Here is a 23,636-nt window from a genome sequence, read left to right as displayed (position 1 = left end):
GAACTTATTGCCCAAGATACTATTTGTGATTGTTTAGCAGAGGAGCCTGTTTTGGGAAAAATATTGTGAACTTTGTTATTGTAAATGAAGCACATTTTGTTCTTGTTAAAATGTTTAAATGAGTGCTAAAAATGTATTTTCAAACAATAAAAAGTGTTTTTATCATGTCTATGTCACTGAAAACTAATCAAAACGCACCACGTCTAAAACAGCTTACATCAAAAGGCAGATTGACCAACAGAATCCAACCAGATGCATTTTGTACATCACTAAAGTGCTCATAGCTTGAAAGTGTAAAAAGTAATTTCCTTATATTAAACACATTTTGATCAACAGTCCTACCTGAGAATGTGGTGTAAAATTCGTAAAAATTAATCGAATATTTTTTGCGGTATACGTTTTTCGCTTCTGCTGAAAAATTCACTTTTTGGGACATAGTGCGTTTTGAAAAGTAGCTAGTTATACTTTACCCCTACCTACTATCACAAGGAGAAAACACGCAACAGAAAACTAACTACCGAACGTCAGATCGACGAATCAGAGATTAATTTTCACTAAATGTTCCCTTACAGCCTGTATGACGTCAACGATCGTAGGAGGAAGGATGGCACACTGGTATGCACGTCGGGATAAAGTATAACGAATTAAATTGAAACTTTATTTGCAAAGTTGAGTGTACCCATGAACTGTATTAAAATGAAACAAGCATAAAATCTAAATAGTAGAGTTGCAAAGGAACAAACAGTATTACTCATTACTATTCATCGAGGATATGGCTGTGTCAGGTGCAACATGGGCTCACATACACTCACACACGATGTGTGTCAGGCATTCACAGAATTACCAAAGATAATATTTACCATTTTCTAGCGTCAAAACTGGCTTGTGCGCCGCAGCGTACAGAAAACGTGGAATATTACCATATCCACAATGCACGAAGAAAATCGTGGCCTTTAAAGAACAAGTTATTCTCCATCTGAATTTAGTTAGCAAAATTATCACTCGCAAGAACCACATAACGCTTATAACTCGAAAAATGTGAACTAATTTCCATCCGATATGATCACTGGAGCGCGCAGGGGAGCAATACATCATACTCACCAGATCTAATTATTTAGTTGTACCTGGAACCTCATCATATCTAATTATTTAGTGGTACCAGGCATCTCCTACAGTCAGAAGACAGGAGAGACGACGCCTGTTTATTCGTTCTCAAATTTTCCCATCGGTTCAATGTCTGAAATTTGAATAAACGTGTCCGCCATGTATGGCTCTAATCCTACACGCAAATAAAGGTACGCGTCTTACGGTCTGTTACGGGGAGACTCCTGCACCCTCGTGCGCACTGTTCAGAGGTATGTGTGACTCTGCACCGATGCACGTGCCTCCTTGGCTCATCGTGCAACGGTTGCATGCGCCTAGTGCGCACGGGAAGTCGCACTAGAGGCACTGAACATTTGTAAGAAGAGCCAAACGTCGCTGCAAAGTCACACGTACCTCTGAACACGAGGGTTCAGGAGTCTCCCCGCAACAGACGGGGAGACACGTGCCTCTAATTTCCTGTGGGGCAAGCACAGTCGCACAAGGCGCACAGATGTAAACGCACCATAAGAGAGCCAATCACAAGAGCGCCCATTACGAAAATCCACGCAGATCCGTAACAAAAGACTGAAAAGTTGTTCAGATCAGTGCAATACTCAAGAAAGGAAATAGGAGTAACCCACCGAATTACAGACCCCTTCCACTATCACCGAGTTGCAGGAAGGTTTAAGAACATGTACTGTGTTCGAACATTATGGATTATCTCGAAGGTAACGACCTACTGACACACAATCAGCATGGATTCAGAAAATACCGTACTTGTGAAACACAACTAACTCTTTATTTGCACGAAGTAATGAGCGGTATCGACAGGGGATCACAAATTGATTCCGTATTTCTACATTTTCAGAAGGCTTTAGACACTTCGTCACAGGAGACTTCTGATCAGATTGCGTGACTATGGAGTGTTGCTTCGTTTGTGTGACTGGATACGTGATTTCCTCTCGGAAAGCTTACAGTACGTAATAATCGACGGAAAATGATCGAGTAAACAATAAGTTTCTCTGGTGCCAAATCTACATAAATGATTTTGGTGATAACCTGAGTAGCCCTCTTAGATGATTAGCAGATGATGCTGTCATTTACCATCAGCTAAAATGATCGGAAGATTAAAACTAATATTAAAATGACTTGGACACGATGTCTAAATGGTACAAAAACTGGTAATTGTCCCTCAATAAGGAAAAGTGTGTGGTCTCCCACATAAGCGAAAAATAAATCCGTTAAATTTAGATTAAAAAGTTGTCCAAATACGAGTTTCATAGGAATCGGTCTTTGCACTCAATTCGTATTTGAGATGAATGTTGAAAGTTATTAAAAGATTACGAGGCGGTTCCAGAGAGATTGTTCTGCGTTGGAAGAAAGTCGTTGGTTGTGAGAAAAACTGCAAGCTGGATTTACGATTTAGCTTGACATTGTATAAACGGGTATCGTATTGAAATAATTTTGGTGTCCTGTTTTGGACGATAAGGAGATAACGTGTGTTGTCGCTGCATTCTGCTAGTCTCGTCATTGCTGGTAGATAGCGATTTGATTGTCAGTGTCATTTAGATATTTCGTTGTATCTATCTGTGGTGTAGCAGCATTGCTGTACGACCTCTAATTTTGAGCATAATGAACTTGCGGTTTGTTATTATCTAGTATTTGAGTCTGCTGTCTCGTCAATGTTTATTATCGCTGCAGTTGCTAATCACCAAAGGCTTGATGTGTCCTCAAATTGTTGTCTGAGAGTGCGACTGCTGTACAAGCTAGCAATTCTAAGTCCCACTCACTTAAAATTCAAATTAAAGGTCCTCGGCTGCCAACTGGCAAAAACTGAAAGTCCCAAAAACCACTCGCTAACGTCGGGTTGAAATTTCAATGTTCGGAATAGTTCCAGAGGAAAATTCTTTAAAGTTCACAGTTCAGAAACAGTTCTAAGTATTTGCTAGCGTCATACACGTAAATTTTATTGGTCCACCTTTACATATGTGAGAAAATTTCAACACTTTCGCGAAGCGACTGCCTTGTCGCACATACAAAACTCATCACAACGACTGCCCCTGGCTCTGAGCACTATCGAACTTAACATCTGAGTTCATCAATCCCCTAGAACTACTTAAACCTAACTAACATAAGGACATCAGACACATCCATGCCCGAGGCAGGATTCGAGCCAGCAACCGTAGCAGTGCCTAGAACCGCTCGGCCACCGCGGCCGGCGAATGCCCCTGAACATCACCACAATCAGCCTGTTCACCTCCCAGCGGTGCCAAAATCAGACTCTCCTCGCCAAGATGGCTGCCGCTTATTAACATGATTCAAAACAAATGCTTCTTCCTTCTGGATCATATAACAACTATATTGACATCACTATACACATGTATTATACATGAATCTGCATACGAGTTTTCTCACCTTTTCGTCGCTCCTTCAGTTTTTCATTACATTTACTAGTTTTCTTATAAACTCTAATTGTATTTAAGTTAAAATGAACATTCAAGATCGCAATAATATTTCTTCATTAACCGGTTTCGGCTTATGTACAAGCCGTCTTCAGAATTTTTGGCCCTCTACGGATTTCTCATGAGACCACGTGATGTTATCAGAAATTCGAGGAGCCGCCAGCACCAGCCACAGAGGGCCAAAAATTCTGAAGATGGCTTGTACATCAGCCGAAAACGGTTAGTAAAAAAATGTTATTGGGACCTCGACTGTTCTTTCTAACTTGAATGTAACATCAGGTCGCTGCTCTCCATAGATTATGTTATCAAAAGTTCTAATTGTATAATGGAAAACGTTGTGTGTTGTGTATTCGCTATGGATATAAACAATAACCAAATGTACTCATAATTCCCTAACAGTGTTTATTTGACAATACTGATGCCATTTTCAGTTGCTCCTCACGAAGACAATGGTGGAAGTCGTCGAAAGTTCGAGGTTTTACCCTTAACTGTCACGGCTAGAAATTCGAGAATGTTTGATGCAACAGAGCCGTCGTGAAAAACTTTGTTCTCAGTTCACTATTTTTCTGTGGAGAACATACACCCCTACCTTTATTTCAGAAACCGATACAACTTATAACAATTCTGTTTCGATAATCTGGTAGTGTTCTTCGAGATCTGTTTATGGATATTGTGTTTATAAAAATCGGTAAAGGCGTCATCAAACTATAAATTTTTAAAAGTTTGTTGTTTTCGCAAAATATTTAACATAAAATAATTTCGAAAATATACATCGTCTCGAGGGCGCGTCTAAGCCCCCGCACTCGTCAAACTTTTCTCCTTTTATTTGTAGCACCGGCTTTCAGTATCTTAGTGGGTACATTTCTTTAGTGGGATATCGTATATTCATCATTTAAGCTGGTCGCTCTGGCCAGTCACGCAGGCCTTTTCCTCCATTCTTTGCCCCCAACAGCCAGTTAGCAAGGGAATCTTTTCGTCCATTCTTTGCCCCCAACAGCCAGTTAGCAAGGGAATCTTTTCGTCCATTGTTTGCCTCCAACAGCCAGTTAGCAAGGGAATCTTTCCGTCCATTCTTTGCCCCCAACAGCCAGTTAGCAAGGGAATCTTTTCGTCCATTCTTTGCCCCCAACAGCCAGTTAGCAAGGGAATCTTTTCGTCCATTCTTTGCCCCCAACAGCCAGTTAGCAAGGGAATCTTTTCGTCCATTCTTTGCCCCCAACAGCCAGTTAGCAAGGGAATCTTTTCGTCCATTCTTTGCCCCCAACAGCCAGTTAGCAAGGGAATCTTTTCGTCCATTCTTTGCCCCCAACAGCCAGTTAGCAAGGGAATCTTTTCGTCCATTCTTTGCCCCCAACAGCCAGTTAGCAAGGGAATCTTTTCGTCCATTCTTTGCCCCCAGCAGCCAGTTAGCAAGGGAATCTTTTCGTCCATTCTTTGCCCCCAACAGCCAGTTAGCAAAGGAATCTTTTCGTCCATTCTTTGCCCCCAACAGCCAGTTAGCAAGGGAATCTTTTCGTCCATTCTTTGCCCCCAACAGCCAATTAGCAAGGGAATCTTTTCGTCCATTCTTTGCCCCAAACAGCCAGCTAGCAAGGGAATCTTTTCGTCCATTCTTTGCCCCCAACAGCCAGTTAGCAAGGGAATCTTTTCCTCCATTCTTTGCCCCCAACAGCCAGTTAGCAAGGGAACCTTTTCCTCCATTCTTTGCCCCTACAGACAGTTGGCATGGGAAATTCTGACCACATTATTCAGAGCATCCTGAACGTCTGCTAGTCACGAGAATTTCTCATACTTCCAGAATGACCCGACAGCAGAGGCTCAAAGAACGCCGACATCTAGCGGTGGAATTTCAAAGCTGGTGCCGCTGTGAGTAGCTCAGTGGTCTGTTACTACTCATCCATTACTGTCAAATGCAGACTAGCACGGCGATGTCTGTCCTTTAATCCATAACATACCGCTCGCGCAAAACCGCATCTGTTGTGAAATGTCAAGCAACAAACGGCAAGAACACGAGCTGCGCATGGCTCATTCAGTAATATTTATAAGTATGTGCTAGCAACATATGCTTAAATTTTCTAAGTACTTGTTTGGATACTTAAGAAAATTTCAACACTTTCGCAAAGTGATTGTCTTACCAAGCATACAAAATTCAACAAAACGACTGCTTTGAGATACTGATAGAATCAGGCTATTCACCTCCTAGAGCCACCAAAATCTGACTGTCAGCGCCAAGGTGGCTGCCGCGCATTTATACCTCACACTGCAACATGTGTCAAAACACATACTTTTCCTTCTGAAACTATATTTATAAACTATATTTATTAAATATTTATTTTTAATACACATGTATTATAGATGAATTCGCATGTAAATTTTCTCAGCTTTTCATTACTGCCTTCAGTTTTTACTACAGTCATTAGTTTTCTCATAAGTCCTAGTTCTACCATGGAAAACATTATTTGTTGTTATATTGTCGGTAACAAACACAAAAAATTAAGAACAAGCGTACTCATACTTCCCGAACCATGTTTATTTTACGATAATGGTGCTACGTTCAGCACATTATTTAAACTTATTGCTAAAATTCTTTTTTTCCCATTCAGAATATACATTCCGGCCTTTATTTCAGAACTAGTGAAGTTTACAGAAATTCTATTTTGATTCTCTAATAGGTCTCTGTAGGTCCTATTCAGAGACACTTCTTTTACAAAAATCGATGAAAGGGTCATCAGGTTATAAACTTCTTAAGGGAGGTAGGACGTCAAACGGGCCGACTTAGAGCAAGAGAGGCACCACAGATCATTTTAGTTTCCACTGTCTATACTTTTACAAATTATCGACAAAACTTTGTCAGCATGGCCAGGAAGGATTCAGAATTCACCCCATGGCAGTGGAAGTTCGAAAACATAACGAAATAATTTTTTACATGTGAAATTTCATCATTTTTTTCACTTACTAATGGCTGCATTTGTTGCTATAGGTACACTTTTCTTAATAAGTAAGAGAGATTCTTCGATGAATTTTGCACAGCGTACAAACCATACTTAAAGGTGTATGAAACTCTAGAATTTTCCAAATCTATTAAAACCTGTGGTAAAAATTGAAGTAATTAACTAAGAAATTTGTGTTTTTTCTAAACATGAAGTTTAAAATATAGCAGTTCATTCGTTTTTTTCATAAGTTAAATGAATTCTAGAGTTTCATACACCTTTGAGTACGGTACGTCTGCTGTGCGAAGTTTCATCGAAGAATCTCTCTAACTTATGAAGAAAAGTGTACCTATAGCAACAAATGCAGCCATTAGTAAGTGAAAAAAATGATGAAATTTCGCACGTAAAAAAATTTATTTTGTTATTTTTTCGAACTTCCACTGCAATGAGTGTGAATCCTGAATCCTTCCTGAAGATACTGACAAAGTTTTATGAATTTATTTGTAAAAGTATAGACGCTGGAAATTAAAATGTGATGTGATGCCTCTCCTACTCCAAGTCGACACGTTTGACGTCCTACCCCCCTTACAGTTTACACCTTCCAAAAGATATTTAACATCAAATAACTTCAAAACTGTATATCGTCTCGATGGTGCGTCTAAACTCTCGTATTTTTCATAATTTTCTCCTTTTATTTGTGGTACTGGTTTTCAGCACTTTAATGAGTATAATTTTTTATTGGGATGTCTTATATTCAGCATTTTAGTTCGCCCTTGAGCCAGCTATGGAGGCCTTTTCCTGCATTTTTTTGTCCCCAACAAGCAGCTAGCACGGGAAATTCCGACGACGTGTTTTCAAGAGCATCGTGAACGCTACTGGTCACCAGGATTTCTCATACTTCCAGAACGACGCAATAACAGAGGCTCAAAGAGTGCCGACATCTAACAGCTGAACTTCAAAGATGGTGCTGGAGCCACTGTGGTCAGTTTTGGTTGGCCCTGATGTGGTCAGTTACCTTATGGTATAGATGCACGCTCACGCGGCTATGTCTGTCTCTCGTTTAAGAGATAACAAACAGTGCACGGAGAGCTGGCTCTCAAAGTTTATGGACGCCTTTTCTGGGACTCTATCCGATCAGGTTGTGTCCCATTACAGTAGTGCTAAGCAAAAGAAACAGAACGGTATCGTCGCAAGGACATATGTAGTATATAAAAATGAAAAGACATCAACATTAAGAGTGCAGGAGATATTCCACCATTAAACGAAGGGGGAGAGAGGATAGGTGGAAAGAGTACATTGAAGGCTTCAGTGTGGGAAATGAGCTTCTCATGGTGTGGCAGAAGCTAGAATGGAAGTTGATATGGAGGGTATAAGGAGTTTAATATTAGAGTCAGAGCTTAACAGAGCTTTGTTAGACTTGAGATAAAATAAGGCGGAAAGCATAGATCATTTCTCCGCAGTTTCTGAAACGATTAAGGCAAATGTCAATGAACGACTATTAAGTTGGTGTGTAAAATCTATGGTTCTGGACTCATGCGTTTACACTTTCTGAAAAATATCATCAATGTAATCCAGAAAATAGCAAGTAATATAAGTGCGAGAAGTGCGGCAGAATTACCTTCACAATTCAAGCAACCAAGTTACTGACGGGGGTAATACACAGAAGAACAGGAAGGAAACAAACAGTTAGATGACGGTCAGTACGGTTTCCCAAAGATTACAGCATCCGAGAGGCAATTCTGAAGTTGCGCCTCATAATGGATGCATGATAAGAAATATCTAGACACATTTATAGGATTTGTCTACTTACAAGGACGTGTTGAAAAGTAATGACTCCGATTTTTTATGCAAAAATCATTATAGCATTTTAAATAAAACAAACGTTACTAATATTTATATCTTTGTTCTTTATGTCTACATATTTGCCGCCCTCATCCGCTAGGGGCTCCATATTGTTGCACGTAACATGGCAGTATGTAATGTAATTATGTCGGTGTGTTAGAAACAGCGAGCTGTAATAGATTTTCGAATTCCATAAGTTCGTTCCTATACGGAGCACCCTCTCCTCCCACATGACTATGCCAGACTGCACACGCGCGCTGCGACATCTGCAACAGTCTGACATCTTGGGTCCCCCGCCATCGACCATCCTCCATGCTGTTCTGACTTGTCCCCATCCAATTTTCATTTGTTTTCAAAACTTGAAGAACGCCTTCGAGGACTTCACTTTGATAGTGATGAAGTGGTACAACAAGAGATGTTGTTGTGTCTCCGTCAACAAAGTCAAACATCCTACAGTTCACGGTATCTACAAACTGCTCTCTTCTTGGAACAAACATGTACATCGCATGGGCGACTTGTTGAGAAATAAATACGTAGACATGAAGAATAAAGGGGTAGAGTGTTAATAAGGTTTGTTTTATTTAAAAATCCTTAAGAGATTTCACATAAAAATTTCGGAGCCATTATTTTTCGTGACACCTTCGTACAAATTATGTGCGGCAATCTAAAACTGTACCAGATGTCGCAAACACTCATAAAAATGGATGAGCGGTGTAGGAAAAGGCAGGTGATATACAATATACATAAGAAGCAAAAAGGAACAATAAGAAAGGAAAACCAAGAACGAAGTGTTGGATAAAGAAGGTTGTAAAAAGATGATGCAGTATTTGTCCGTTGTTGCTCAGTCTGTATCGGAAAAGCAGTGACGGAAATAAAAGGCAGACGCAGGAGTAGGATTAAAAGTAGGAACAAATGAATATCAATGACAAGATTCACTGCTGACATTACCATCCTCAACATCCTCAATGAATATGAGGAAGTACTACAGGACACAGTGAACGGAGCGAAAATTCTACTGAGCACTAAATAATGATAAAGAGTGAACCAAAGAAAGAGTAACGAAATGAGGAGTAACAGAAAAGAGCTTAGCGGTAGAATTATGAAAACTGATGATCATGAAACAGATAAAGTAAAGGATATCTGCTGCCTTCGAAATAAAATAACACATGACAGGCAAAGCAAGGAGTCCATTAAAAGCCTGCTAGAACTGGTAAAAAGGGCCAAAAGAAAACTAGCAATAGGAAGCATAGGTCTTAATTTGAATTTATGATAAATTACTTTTGGAGCACAGAATTGTACGGTAGTGAGTGCAGCTCTGAGGCAAAATGGGAAAAGAGGGGAATCAAAGAGTTGAGACGTGACGCTATAGAAAGCTGCTGAAAACTTGTTGGTCTGATAAGAATGATGACGTTCTCTGCAGAATAGGCTAGGGAAGGTAAATGTTTTAGCGGCGCAGCTGGTTGACTGCTATGGGTGGTGATGCTGGCTGTGACAAGTACAGATGATTGCTAATCACCACTCTAGCAAGGGCTGCATTGTTGTGATAGTGAGCGTCAGGTAGTCGTCCGATGATTCGTCATGAAAGCGGTACTGTATCTACATTTTTTTACATTTTCAATTAAGTAAACACGTTAGGCCATCTTAGCAATAGGTAAATCACAATTCAAGGCGACAATGACAAATACGTTTGTCGTTTCGAGAAGAGTATTGGTTTACAAAACTCTGCTTGTACTACGGGTAGAGATAATGGACCAACGCAGTGATCGCAATTATTATCTAAATAAATTATACAGTTAATAAGTACTTTAAACAAAGAAAATAGTATTTGTAAAAAGATAAAATGAAAGTGGGATCTCTTATTCGTGATTAATGAGTTAGTTTAAAGTATAGTTATGAAGCCCATTTGCCTCTTCATCGTCATTTAACAGTTCCAGTTTCCTGGGTACTGTTAATGAGCCTCTTCCACTGGTTCCTGTCCAAATACACCTGTTCACGGAGAACATCATCCACTGTCCATCCTCTGGTCGCTAGATCAGTCTTAATCAAGTCCATCCATTGGGTTCGATGTCTTAATTGAGGTCTTTTCCCACCCACCTGTCTTTCCAAATTTGTTTTGGCTCTTCTAGTTGGCTCCATTCTCATCACATGACCATACCATCGAAGTCTAGGTGCGCCAACTCTATGTAAAAGGGATGTCATTATTCCAGCTTCTTTCCTCACCTCCTCATTCCTTAACTTGTCCATCTTGGTCTTCTGGATGGTGCATCTAAGAAATTTCATCTCTGATGCTTGCAGCCTGATGATTCTCATTTTGTGAGGGTACATGTTTCAGTACCATAAGTCAATATTGGTATGAAATAGCTATTAAACATCATCAGTTTGGTCGGTCTTGGAATCAAGTCATCCTATAAAAGTGATCTTACTTGTTGGTAGAATTCAGATCCTTTTTGCACTCTATTGGCGACTTCATTTCTGACCAAATTATCACTGGAGATTACTCTACCAAGGTAAGGAAAACTGTCCACACACTCTAGTTGGTGGTCTCCTAATTTTACACTTGCTGGTTGTCCATCTCTGTTGACTGCCATCACCGCTGTCTTGGTCTTGCTGATGTTGAGGTAATATTTCTGGAACTGAGATTTCCAATCTTGGAGTCTGATCTGTACTTCCTCTTCAGTTTCACCCCATATCATGATGTCATCAGCAAAGGCAAATGCATTCAGTTCACCTGACTTCTCCTTGACGTTCTTCAATAGTATCCATAACAGTGATGAATAGTAGTGGGGACAGTGCACTTCCTTGCTGACTCCACTCTTGGTCTCAAACCATGATGATCGTTCTTCCCAATTTTGTACACAGCTAGTACAGTCTTTGTACAACATCTGAATTTTTCTTGTTAGTCCTTCAGGCACATTCCTCTTCCTCAGGCATTCCCAGATCTTATCTCTTATAACAATAACACAGGCTTTTTCTATATCGAGGAATACAATGATCAGGTTCTTGCCTTTTTCCCAATAATTTTCCATCAACATGTGGGTGCTAAAAATTGGATCTTACGTTGATCTGTTACTTCTGAAGCCATATTGTTCCTCCTCCAGCTGTGGTTTATGATAGTTCTCAGTCTATTTTATACGATCTTCTCAAGTATTTTCAACCCATGAGACAACAGGGTTATTCCTCTATAGTTGGTGGGTATCCGCCTGCTACCTTTCTTAAACGGGGGAATTATTACACCCTTGTTCCAATCTGCAGGTATTTTGTTATCTGCCCATAAGATATAGAGTACTTGATGCAGCCAAGCCCATTTGCCTATGATACTTAAATGTCTCTTTTTTGTTAAAATTTTCCAAAAAGAGTAGTTTTAGCTCTAAATCGGTATGCTATGTCAGGAGCTGGTAAAGAATTCTCTCTAACGATGCGTCATTCAAAAAATTTTGTATTTATGGCGACCCACAGCCTCCAGATGCTTAATATATTTAAACATGGTCCTTAGTACTTTGTAATGTGATTTTTATTTAATTGTGCGATTAGCTAATTTCGACTAGTTGTCATTGTCAAGCACCTATAAAATCAACATGAAAAAGCACTACAGTGTCTGCATACATCGCCGTGTGTAAATAACACTTTACACACCTCACATTAAGATAAAACATAAGTGCACAAATTTCTTACAACCACACGGTAAATGACAGCCCAGCCACAGTGTGACTGTAAAAGGTTTGTGCAGCAATGTTTAATCTTAATGAGAAGCGTGTATTGTGTTATTGGAACACGGCGATGTATGCAGTGAAGTTCTTTTCCGTGCTGGTTTTACAGATGCTTGACGACGACAAGCACTCGAAATTAGCCAGTCACACGATTACATAAGAGTCACATTACAGCTTACTACGGACCATGATTACGTTTATTAAGATACACCATACATTCCTGTCCCATTAATATGTACTGACAAGAAGGTATGCTGACTTGAGGATATATATGATAACTAGATTGAAAAATTCCACGTAGTCACTCATGGATCCGCCTACTGTTAAAACCAAACACGGAAGACACAGAGCTGAAACATTATGTCTGCATTTAAAATATTTTGTCAACGTTGACTGCCGAACAGACCCAAACACCGTGATGCCGCGCCCTGGCCACCCCATGGAGAAAGCCCCACTGTTGCATGCCTAGTAATGGTGTGAGCAATTCCTTGTGGACTCATGTGTTTCTGTCGATATAGGTGTAGTGTGGCAGGAGAGCTACTTAACTATGTATTTTCAACAAAGAGGTTACAAAGCCACTGGTGAACGACTTTTCACCACTTTACAGTAGCTAATTAGTGTGCTCGTGCAGTTACTCTTTCAGTTATATCAGGTTTACGTTGCTACTTTCCTGGACGTTCAGTGCTACAGATCTTAATTTTTTTGTATGTTTCCTTCATTTTTAATTTTATTCTGGAGCAACAGATTTTAAGTGCTTAAAAGTTTCAATTTGTATCAATGTTCACAGTGAGATGTACCAGATTTGCCTATGAATGTGTTTAGCACATTTATTGAACACAACTCTTCCACCCCATCTCTCTGATTCCCTCTGCCTCCCATCTCTGTCTGTCTAGCTCCTCTTCTCCATCCTCTCTGTCACAACCCATTTTGAAAACAGTACTGTTAAGTAATTCCTTTCTTCCATAACAAACTGCTCAGAGGTGATGATACTGGAAGACAGTTAGTGCACTCTGTGACACAGACCAGTGTCAGGTGGCAGAAGTGTGCTGATGTGAACAACAGCCAACAATGAAGAAAGTGCATTACGTCTTCCTACACGTTGTGACAGCATCTGCTGAAGGTGTTCTACAATCCATTTGGTGGCTGTACTGATGATGTACTTGGTACTGTGTGGCATGTGCTAGAGCGTGCACATTACCTAAGGCCACTAACATGTTCCTGCTGCTCAGCAGAAAGCACAACAGCCCAGATACAGTCAACTTATGGCAGTGATGTTTGCCACAAGTGATGATGGTATACAGCAACAGTGTGTGGCCAGTGTTTTCCCACAGAATGGTGGACAGAGACAGTGTTTGCCCACTCAGGATGGTGATGCCAGGGCAGCTAGGTGGCACAAGCTTGAACCCTGGTCCACCACGTTCAGTCGCTGACAGCATAGAGCAGACACCCAGCAGACGGCCGACCATCAGAAGGCAGTAAGATGGCAGCATTACGGCTTATCAGAGGCAGCAGCCTGCAGCTAGTTAAGACAGAATTTGGTGGTGAAAAGTTTATCGCTCTCTTTGGCCCATGGGCTGGCACCTACTTGCCCTAAAGGCCAGCGAAATGTGATGACAGATAGTGTCTAAATACGGCGGTATTCAGGGTGGTACATTGACACTGACCAGACCAAATATCTCACGAAATAAGCATCAAACGAAAGACCTACAGAGAACGAAACTCGTCTAGCTTGAAGGGGGAAGAAACCAGATGGCGCTATGGTTGGCCCGCTAGATGGCGCTCCCATAGGTCAAACGGATACCAACTGCGTTTTTAAAAATGGGAAGCACCATTCTTATTACATATTCGTGTACTTCGTAAAGAAATATGAATGATTTAGTTGGATCACTATTTTCGCTTTGTGATAGATGGCGCTGTAATAGACACAAACGTATGAGTACGTGGTATCACGTAAAGTGCGGACGGTATTTGCTTCGTGATACACTACCCGTGTTAAAATGGACCGTTTACCGATTGCCAAAAAGATCGATATCGTGTTGATGTATGGCTATTGTGATCAAAATGCCCAACGGGCGTATGCTGTGTATGCTGCTCGGTATCCTGGACGATATCATCCAAGTGTCCGGACCGTTTGCCGGATAGTTACGTTATTTAAGGAAACAGGAATGTTCAGCAACATGTGAAATGTCAACCACGACCTGCAACAAATGATGTAGGTAGGTAGGTGTATTAGCTGCTGTCGCGGTTAATCCGTACATCGGTAGCAGACAAATTCCGCGAATATCGAGAATCTCAAAAACGTCGGTGTTGAGAATGCTACATCAACATCGATAGCACCCGCACCATATTTCTATGCACCAGGAATTGCATAGCGACGATTTTGAACGTCGTGTACAGTTCTGCCACTGGGCACAAGAGAATGTACGGGACGATGACAGATTTTTTGCACACGTTCTATTTAGCGACGAAGCGTCATTCACCAACAGCGGTAAACTAAACCGGCATAATATGCACTATTGGCAACAGAAATCCATGATGGCTGCGACAAGTGGTACATCAGTGACCTTGACGGGTTAATGTATGGTGCGGCATTATGGGAGGAATGATAATTGGGCCACATTTTATCGATAGCAATCTAAATGGTGGAATGTATGCTGATTTCTTACGTAATGTTCTACCGACGTTACTACAAAATGTTTAACTGCGTGACAGAATGGCGATGTGCTTCCGAATAATGGAATTCCGGCACATAGCTTGCGTGCGCTTGAAACCGTTTTGAATAGCATATTTCATGACAGGTGGACTGGTCGTCGAAGCATCATACCATGGCCCGCACGTTCACCGGATCTGACGTCCCCAGATTTCTTTCTGTGGGAAAAATTGAAGGATATTTGCTATCGTGATCCACCGACAACGCCTGACAACATGCGTCTGCGCATTGTCAATGCATGTGCGAACATTATGGAAGGCGAACTACTCGCTGTTGTGAGGAATGTCGTTAGACGTATTGCCAAATGCATTGAGGTTGACGGACATCATTTTGAGCAATTATTGCACTAATGTGGTATTTACAGGTAATCATGCTGTAACAGCATGCGTTCTCAGAAATGATAAGTTCACAAAGATACATGTATCACATTGGAACAACCGGAATAAAATGTTCAAACGTACCTACGTTCTGCATTTTAATTTATAAAACCTACCTGTTACCAAATGTTCGTCTAAAATTGTGAGCCATATGTTCGTGACTATTACAGTGCCATCTATCACAAAGCAAAAAAAGTGGTCCAACCAAACCACTTATATTTCTTTACAAACTACACGAATATGTAATAAAAATGGGGGTTCCTATTGAAAAAGCGCAGTTGATGTCCGTTTGACCTATGGCAGCGCCATCTAGCGGTTCAACCATAGCGCCATCTGGTTTCCCCCTTCAAGCTACACAAGTTTCGTTCTTTGTAGCTTTTTCGTTTGACGGTTATTTCGTGAGATATTTGGCACGGTCACGATCAATGGACCATCCTGTATACACCAGCCGGGTCTGCGATCGTTTTGAAATGGTAGCAGTTCTGCCCTTTCAAGTCAAAGAGTGAGGGCTGAGTGTTGACCATGACAGAACTGATCCAGTTTATGCACTAGATCAACAACTCCTGGAGCAACTGTAATGGTGTCACGCCTTCTCCTTTCAGAAGGCTCGGGTTGTGACAATATCAGCATGCTAAACACTCTTATTGTACAAGATCTTGTAATATCCGTGACACTATGTTCTAGCCACAAGATGTTAAAATGATCTAAGTGTACAAACTTCAACATATATTATCGATACTACGTATAAAAAGACAGTATCGTGTAAAAATGAGAATAATAATTTCATTATTTCTGTAATAATTTAATTTCTGTCTGAATTAAAACTGTTAGCAGAGAACTACATTGATAGACAGCGACAATTACAATCTTTTTTTGCTATCTGTGATAATTGTGGTTCAGTTGTTCTTCCTGTGCTAACCGGTGAACTGTTCGGACGTGAGATGTGTGAGGTCTGTAAAGAGAAAGCCTGTAACTATATTGTTAATTATTATTCGAAAAATAGACTCTCTATTGTCTAGACGTGGATTTGTATTTGTTTCAATTGTGATCCAATCTAATTAATATTTTTAAGTGTTAATTTTCAAGTCCGCAATTAGGAACGCAGCTATTAGCGCTAGTAACCTACAGCGGAGTTTAGTAGTAGCTGGTATAAAAAAATGAAGTATTTTTCATTGAGAATAATTTTAAATTTTAAAGAATAGAGAGCAAAAGGCTGAAAGACTTTTATCTAAATATATTGATAAAAAAGGAATCGAGAGTAACAATAGACAAACTGACTATCGTTTGTCTGCCGCCATCTTAGCAAAAATGTCTCCGTGGCAGTTTCGAATAGAGAACTTTAACAAACATAAATGTTGTTAGATATAAATGAATGGAAGGAAATGTGCACTGGTGGTCCCGAATCTACTTTAAAAGACAGAATTCAACTCATATTGAATCTTTAAACATAGTGCTCACAGCACGTTACGTAATATCAATTTCTTATTTGCTGATGTATGAAGCCTAATTATTTCGGACGATTTACATGAAATATTTTAATAGCAGACATACGTCAGTGTTGTGCACGGGTAGTATTCTGCGACTATATGTTCCCTTTGCTAGAGAAAAGTGCTTCCATCTTAAGTAACAACTGTGTAAAATCTGATAAATGATATGCAGTTTAGTGCCACTCACACGACATTACAGACAACATTTCTACACAACGTCAAGGGGTGATTTCTTTAGCAGAGTGAAATATATTAGCCGGGATAATCATTTTGAGATCAAACGAATTGTTTCGCTGACAGTAGGTAACTGGTTTTATATTGTTTTTTTTTTATCTACGTGAAATATCATTCATAAGTAATTAAAGTCACAAAATAATAAAAATCGGTTCCGCCCCACTGGCGCCCAACGTGGGGCCACCAATGCAAATTTATTTATTTAATTATTAAGTATTGTGTTTTCTTACAGGTACTGTGTACCATGACAAAATATTAATGTTTGTGGTGTTTTTTACTTTATCGCTGAGCTTGCTGTGCGAGTGTTTGTCATTTGAGGTATTTCGAGAAACAACTAAGAACATTTGAGCTGTACTATCCACCGTCAGCTGAGAGGTAGGAACTGATGTTCATTTCGTGGCTGGAAAGCACGCACACGCTCCTAACAGACATCTCTTGGTACTATGATTTTAAAAATTTGGAACAGTAACGACAGCCATAAATAGTAGTACTTTTGTATTCGGGCTGCGAGTTGTAGTGCTACAACGACGAAAATTAATGTTACGACGATGTCAAACGTTATTTTCATGATTTAAAGAAGTATTCATGATATTAAAAATGTAATTATAATTTTATTATTTTCACTTTTGTGCTCAGTGTATCAAAGACTTTCTAGTGCACGGAATAATTAGCATTGTTTGTACTACGAAGCTATATATGATTGTTAAGGGTTAAGCATATAATAGTTCGATGTAAGACATTTTGTTGAGTCTGAATTTTGTTCTCGTACTGGTCGGTAGAGAAGGAAAAGTTCCTTAATCGATGTGAAGGTATAAAGGCTGTAAAAAGAGAGAGAGAGAGAGAAGGTAAATACAAGTTCTTCAAAACAAATATCTCCCAAGTGTAACGTCTTGTCATTTCATATAACTAAAAATTGCAAGGTCTAATCTGAGCCTGTCCTGAATAACAGCGAAAAACATTAATGTTATCATATATTTTTTTCGTTTGATCACGGTTGGGATTCGCATGTTTCTTTTTGTTACGCGACGTGTTATGAATATTTTCATTATACGAGCAAAAATGCACACAGCTTTAATCGAACCTGCGTCTTTTGGAAACGATAACTTTTAATCAGTACAATTACGCGAACACCGTCTAAATCGCAACCGTGTTTCCAATTCTTATAAAATGTGTATTCTCCAAAGCGAGCAGCATTGCACTATCGCTGACTCGCAACAATCGAAAGAGAAAAATCAATGCTTAATTAAAATTGCCACCTTGTAATAATTATTATTATCCCATTAAATAAATAAATAGCAATTCAATGGCTATCCAATCAACAAGCAGAGGGGGCAATTCAGTGGCAACCTATTGACATGACTAGCTTATATGTGTGTGTTAATGTGTGATTTTACATATCATGAGAAGTGTGTCCTCTTAGGAAAATATAATAGTCTATTATATTTAAATAACTGCGAGAAGGATCAGTAAAATAAGGCATCAAGTGTTTTCAGTAGAGGTTAACTGAACGAGATTGGAACTGAATTTTAATCAAACGAAAGTGAACATTTATAGTACTGATTCCAATCTGGTGCGGTGTAGTAATTATTTTATGTTTTGTGTGACGGAATAATTGATGTGTTGCGTCTGACGTTTTCCCGATTAGACTTGCACCCAAACATTTGCAAATATGATGAAAACAGTGCGACGTGTAAGAAAAGCTACACAGCAGGAAGTAACTGTAGAACATTCAGAGGAGGAAGGAATAACTAGTGATATAGAAATTGATAATATTTTTCGGATCAGACAGAGGATATAGAACAGGACACTAATATGAAAGTCAGTGATCCATCTGCTGTAGAACACTCAGGCAGAATACAGACGGTAGTTCAAGTGCATACTGAAGCAGAACCACAAGAAACACCAGTTACGGTCGATTTATCGCCGGTAGAGCCAACACAAACAGTAATGGATCCATTTTCTCTCTTAATGATGAAAATGGAACAAATGTTTAAAATACAGGAACAATCACAGATACAGCGCGAACAAGAAACTGCTAAACAGCTTGCAACTGAGATTAATAATAATATTATCAGAGTAGATGAACGGATTAGGACCTTGCATGAACGCATCAGTCCATTAGACGAGCGTACGGAGTTAAGCTTTTCACAGTTCTCAAAAGAGATAGATCAAAAGCTTGGAAACCGGTTAAGAGAACACGATCGCCAGCTTCGACAGCAAATTGATGCCCAGTTGTCTGCTATACAGAACAACATTTCAAGTATGCAACAAACATACCATGACTTACCACAGAATGTAAAGGAAGTAACCCAGGATGTGGACAAATTACAACAAACACACACTACTTTGGAAGCAGAAATACGCAACGTAAGTACACGTATAGAAAACCTTACGGCTGACAATCAAAACGTAAAAGAACAAAAATGCAAAGAACAAGAAGAACGCGTTGTGACCACATTCAACACATGGCTAAATGACAAAGACAAACAAATTAGTACTGTTATACAGAAGGAACTACCTGTGATGTTGCAACGAGCAGGAACACAACTGATACATGAAAACAACACAAAGATTCATGAACTCCAGACTGAATTACAAAACGTGCAGAAAATACTTAATGAAATACGTATGCAAACATCTCATAACGGTTCACCGGAGTGTGTTAGTATCACACAAACACACCCTGATCATTATGAAACGCCTTTAACTGAAAGTAGGGGGCAGACGGGCAATAATTTCAATCCAACACGTGGAGTAACATCCGTTTATCAAGACCATACACAATCACTGGTGACTCAGGATGCTTTAGTGAAGAATTCACAGTTTCAGAAGTTTACCAATGATAAGAACAGACCCCATCCAATTGTGTTTATCAAAGGGATCCGCGGAATAACGCCAAAAAGTTAAAACGAAAGGGAGAAAATTGTCTTTACCATTACCCATATTCAAAGTGAGCCAGCGTTGTTCGCGACACAGAAAGCTGAACAACGCAGCTCCTTCGATGAACTGCAACAAGCTTTTCTAAACAAGTATTGGTCGCGTGGGGTACAAGAACGATTAAGAAAAGAAGTTTATAGTCCTGAGCCATTTAATAGAACAGGCTATACTTTGCGGAAATATTCCGAAAAGTATCTGGACAAAGTGAAATATTTATCCACACCAATTCCTGAGTGTGATGTTTTAAATATATTAAAGGAGAAGTAACCGCGTGATCTAAAGGAGAAATTGTTTCACGTTCCTGAAGACAACGTGGAACATTTTCTATCTGTACTGGACCCTTTAGATTTGGTTATCGAAGAGGACAGACACCACTATGGGAATAATTCGTCGAATAATGGTAATGGTAATGGCAACGGGCGAAACCACAAGAACAATAGTAATAGAAACACCTACTATGGGAATCAAAATCATTGGAATAATCCGAATTATTCAGGATGGCAGAACCACAGTATGAACACAAATGGACAGTACAGTAACGCACCGAATCACAATTATCATCCACAGAACAATAGCGGACAAAACAATAACAGAAACTTTTCGAAGAAACGGAAACGAGATTTTAGAGCTAACGCCAATTACAATAACGGTAATTTTTCAAATAATCAGCTAAACATGCTACTACCACATAACTGGTCAACACAGAATTATGCACAATAGCAATGGCAGCAGCCTAGGCCACCGCAATATCACAACAACAATCATGTACCACCCCCGTACAATGCAAATATGTCAAATAACATGCAGCAGCATATGAATGCGCAGCCATGGCAACCACCGAATCAAAATATCAAGTTCATTGAGGTAAGTGAACCGCAACCATCAACCAGTACCAGTAAGTCAAACTAGTTGCGACGACATTCTGCTCCCGTGTGTCAGTCGCAGGGTGTCTAGGGGGCACTTGCATGAATGATGTTAGTAATAAAGAGCAACCAAGTGTGCAGACAACCAGCTGTAGTAACAAAGTAACAATGGGAATGTGTGCCGCATAGAATCAGAAGCGATCGGGTCGAACGACGCAAAAGATGCAGTGTGTAGGAATAATTCTGTTGATGTTGCTCAGCAACGTAGTTCAACTATGCAGATGTTACGATATAATGACGGAGTCGATATACAAGAGGAATTATGACAAGATTTTGGGAAGAAGTGTAATTTGTTTGAACGGGAAGTTGTACAAGCAGCTATAGTTTGTGATATTTACGGTATTCAAACTACGGTGATTTTAGATACTGGAGCATCTGTTTCTGTGCTGAATGAATCGCTCTTTCTTCACTTAAAGAAGATTAGAAAGATTCTGGTTTTTCCAGTCACTAAATGTCGAGTTACAGGAGCCATTAGTCAGAAAGCCCAACTAGTTCGGGAACAGACACGGATTTGTATTAATTTTGGAATGGGAGCCAAAGAGTGGACCTTCCTTATCGTAAAGAATTTAGCGGTGAACTGTCTCCTCGGATTAGATGTTTTGCGAGAGACGGAAACTATAATCGATCTCGCAAAGGGTGAATGCAGCATGTGTTTCGGTGACACGAGAGTCAGGTTAAGCTTGTAAGGACCAAAGAATTGCATGGCAAATATTGTCAAATTTTAAAGATAGAACCGATTCGCGCACATTTATGGTGGCTTCAAGATAATTTCAATTGCAGTACATTCCCGGTCATGGAAGATGTGACGGACGAGGAGAATATCCACCTCTCTGAAATAGTAGAAAAGGTACAACAATCCTCTGGTATTGACAGTCTGCAACAAAAGCAATTATTAGACACACTTACTAATTAAAGGTTACGTGTACTACATGCAAGTGTTTCCCCATGAAATTTACTGTCATCAAACGTACTCCAATACCCAGCGCGAAAAGGGAAGCAGTAACAGAATACCAATTAGTTGTAAGAAAATTTCAGCTCCAGTTCGAAAGAAAAGGACGCCGAGCTGCAGCAAGGAGAAGAAGAATTGCTTCAAGATGATTCCACCCTAAGACACTTAATCAAACATAATACAGACTTGTTGAGATTTAGTAAACTTTCAGGAACTTATACGTGTGAAACTACGAACAGTGTACAGAACTGCATATTTCACACAACAGTAGGATATAGTGACTTTAGAAAATAAACGTTTCATTTTGTTGATTGTTGACTATTTTTAACTCACTAGGGTGAGCAGGTTATGTTCTTTTTTTTTCTTTCAGACTGTGTACAGGATACACTTACAACATGTAAAGTTTACGCGAGTTACGTATAGGTTTAACGAATTTTCCACCATAAGTTAGTGCTCGCACTTGCATGACCTATAAACCAGGTCGAACAAGATGTTGTCCATGACTGAACAAATCATTACACAGACAAACATATACAGAGTTCTGTTTATTACTGCACAATTCTTTGTTAGTCCAGGAGCACCTTTTCGGGAAAATATACGACTTAGGATTTGCTTTTATATTGTAAATGATTACAATTATGTACTTCATTGATATGTACACTCATTCAGTTACTTATCATTATATAAATAGACAGTGTAAAGACATTCTTATGGGTAGCACAAGGACTTTACCTTGTCAGACTTGATAACTGTGATCAAGTGACTACGTGGCGGAGTGAACATGTCACAGATGACCTATGAACAAAGACTTCCTGTGAACATTATCCTCTACGCGTACGAACTTTATTTCACTGGTGAAAGAGTGGAATTTAACACAAAAGTGGACGCTCAATGAGTACGTTGTGTTACCACGATTTCGTTTTCAAATTTTGTGCTACGAGTGTTTAGCAATGCCAAATATTCAGAGTGTTATTGGGACCCATGCGTGGACGTAACATTCCAGGCAAACTATAACTCAAGAGCAAGTGTTTTTATCGATCGGTCAGCAACAGTGGTGAGTCGTAACAGTGTTGGGAACTACTACTGAATATATCATTAAACCCGTTGCAGAGCTGTATCAATGTTGGAACGTAATTACATGAACCTTTAACTGCAGTTAGTCAGTTACGTCGGAAGGACGAATGGACTTGCATCATGATAAAGAAACTCACAAACAGTCGAACACCTCACAAAATAAAAAAAAAAAAAACAAAAAAAAAACACATTCTTCTTGTTGAGTGAAAGAGTGCGTGAAATATGATGTAATTTAGATGTTAATTTAAGGAACTGATACTGCTGTTTGAATTTCATGTGACTGTATGCTGGGATGCTGACCACATGTGTCAGTGAGGGCAGCATACTGCAGCGACATCATTCGTCATCCCTTGCCGCACCCTGCCACGTCATCGCAGTCCATCGCAGACTTACCTGATGGGGCGAGACATCGGTGTTGCAGTACACCAAGTCGCCAGCCGTCGTCACCAGCAGCACTATCACGAAATTGTACCATTATTAAATATCATACGAAGTGAATATTCAAATGCTGAAAATTAAAAAAGAGGGTGTGGAAGATGTGCTCGCTCCGCCGTGGTTTTTTTCCGGGGTTTTTCCCATTGGCCTTGGGGGAGCGTAACTCAAAATCCCTGAGACTTAAAAATAAACAAAGCACAAGCTTTCAAGTGAAAGAACACAGTGAACTTTAAACAGAACAGACAAGGAAAATAAGCGTGCTTGGATGTCCAGTCAAAGAAGTGTGACTGTACATCCAAAGGGGGCAATGTAGTGCTACAACGATGGAAATTAATATTACGACGATGTCAAACCTTATTTTCATGATTTAAAGAAGTATTCATGATATTAAAAATGTAATTATAAATTTATTATTTTCATTTTTGTGCTCAGTGTATCAAAGACTTTCTAGTGCACGGAATAATTAGCATTGTTTGTACTACGAAG

Source organism: Schistocerca piceifrons, chromosome 4, assembly GCF_021461385.2.
Source record: "Schistocerca piceifrons isolate TAMUIC-IGC-003096 chromosome 4, iqSchPice1.1, whole genome shotgun sequence".
Classification (NCBI taxonomy): domain Eukaryota; kingdom Metazoa; phylum Arthropoda; class Insecta; order Orthoptera; family Acrididae; genus Schistocerca; species Schistocerca piceifrons.
This window is presented reverse-complemented; position numbering follows the sequence as displayed.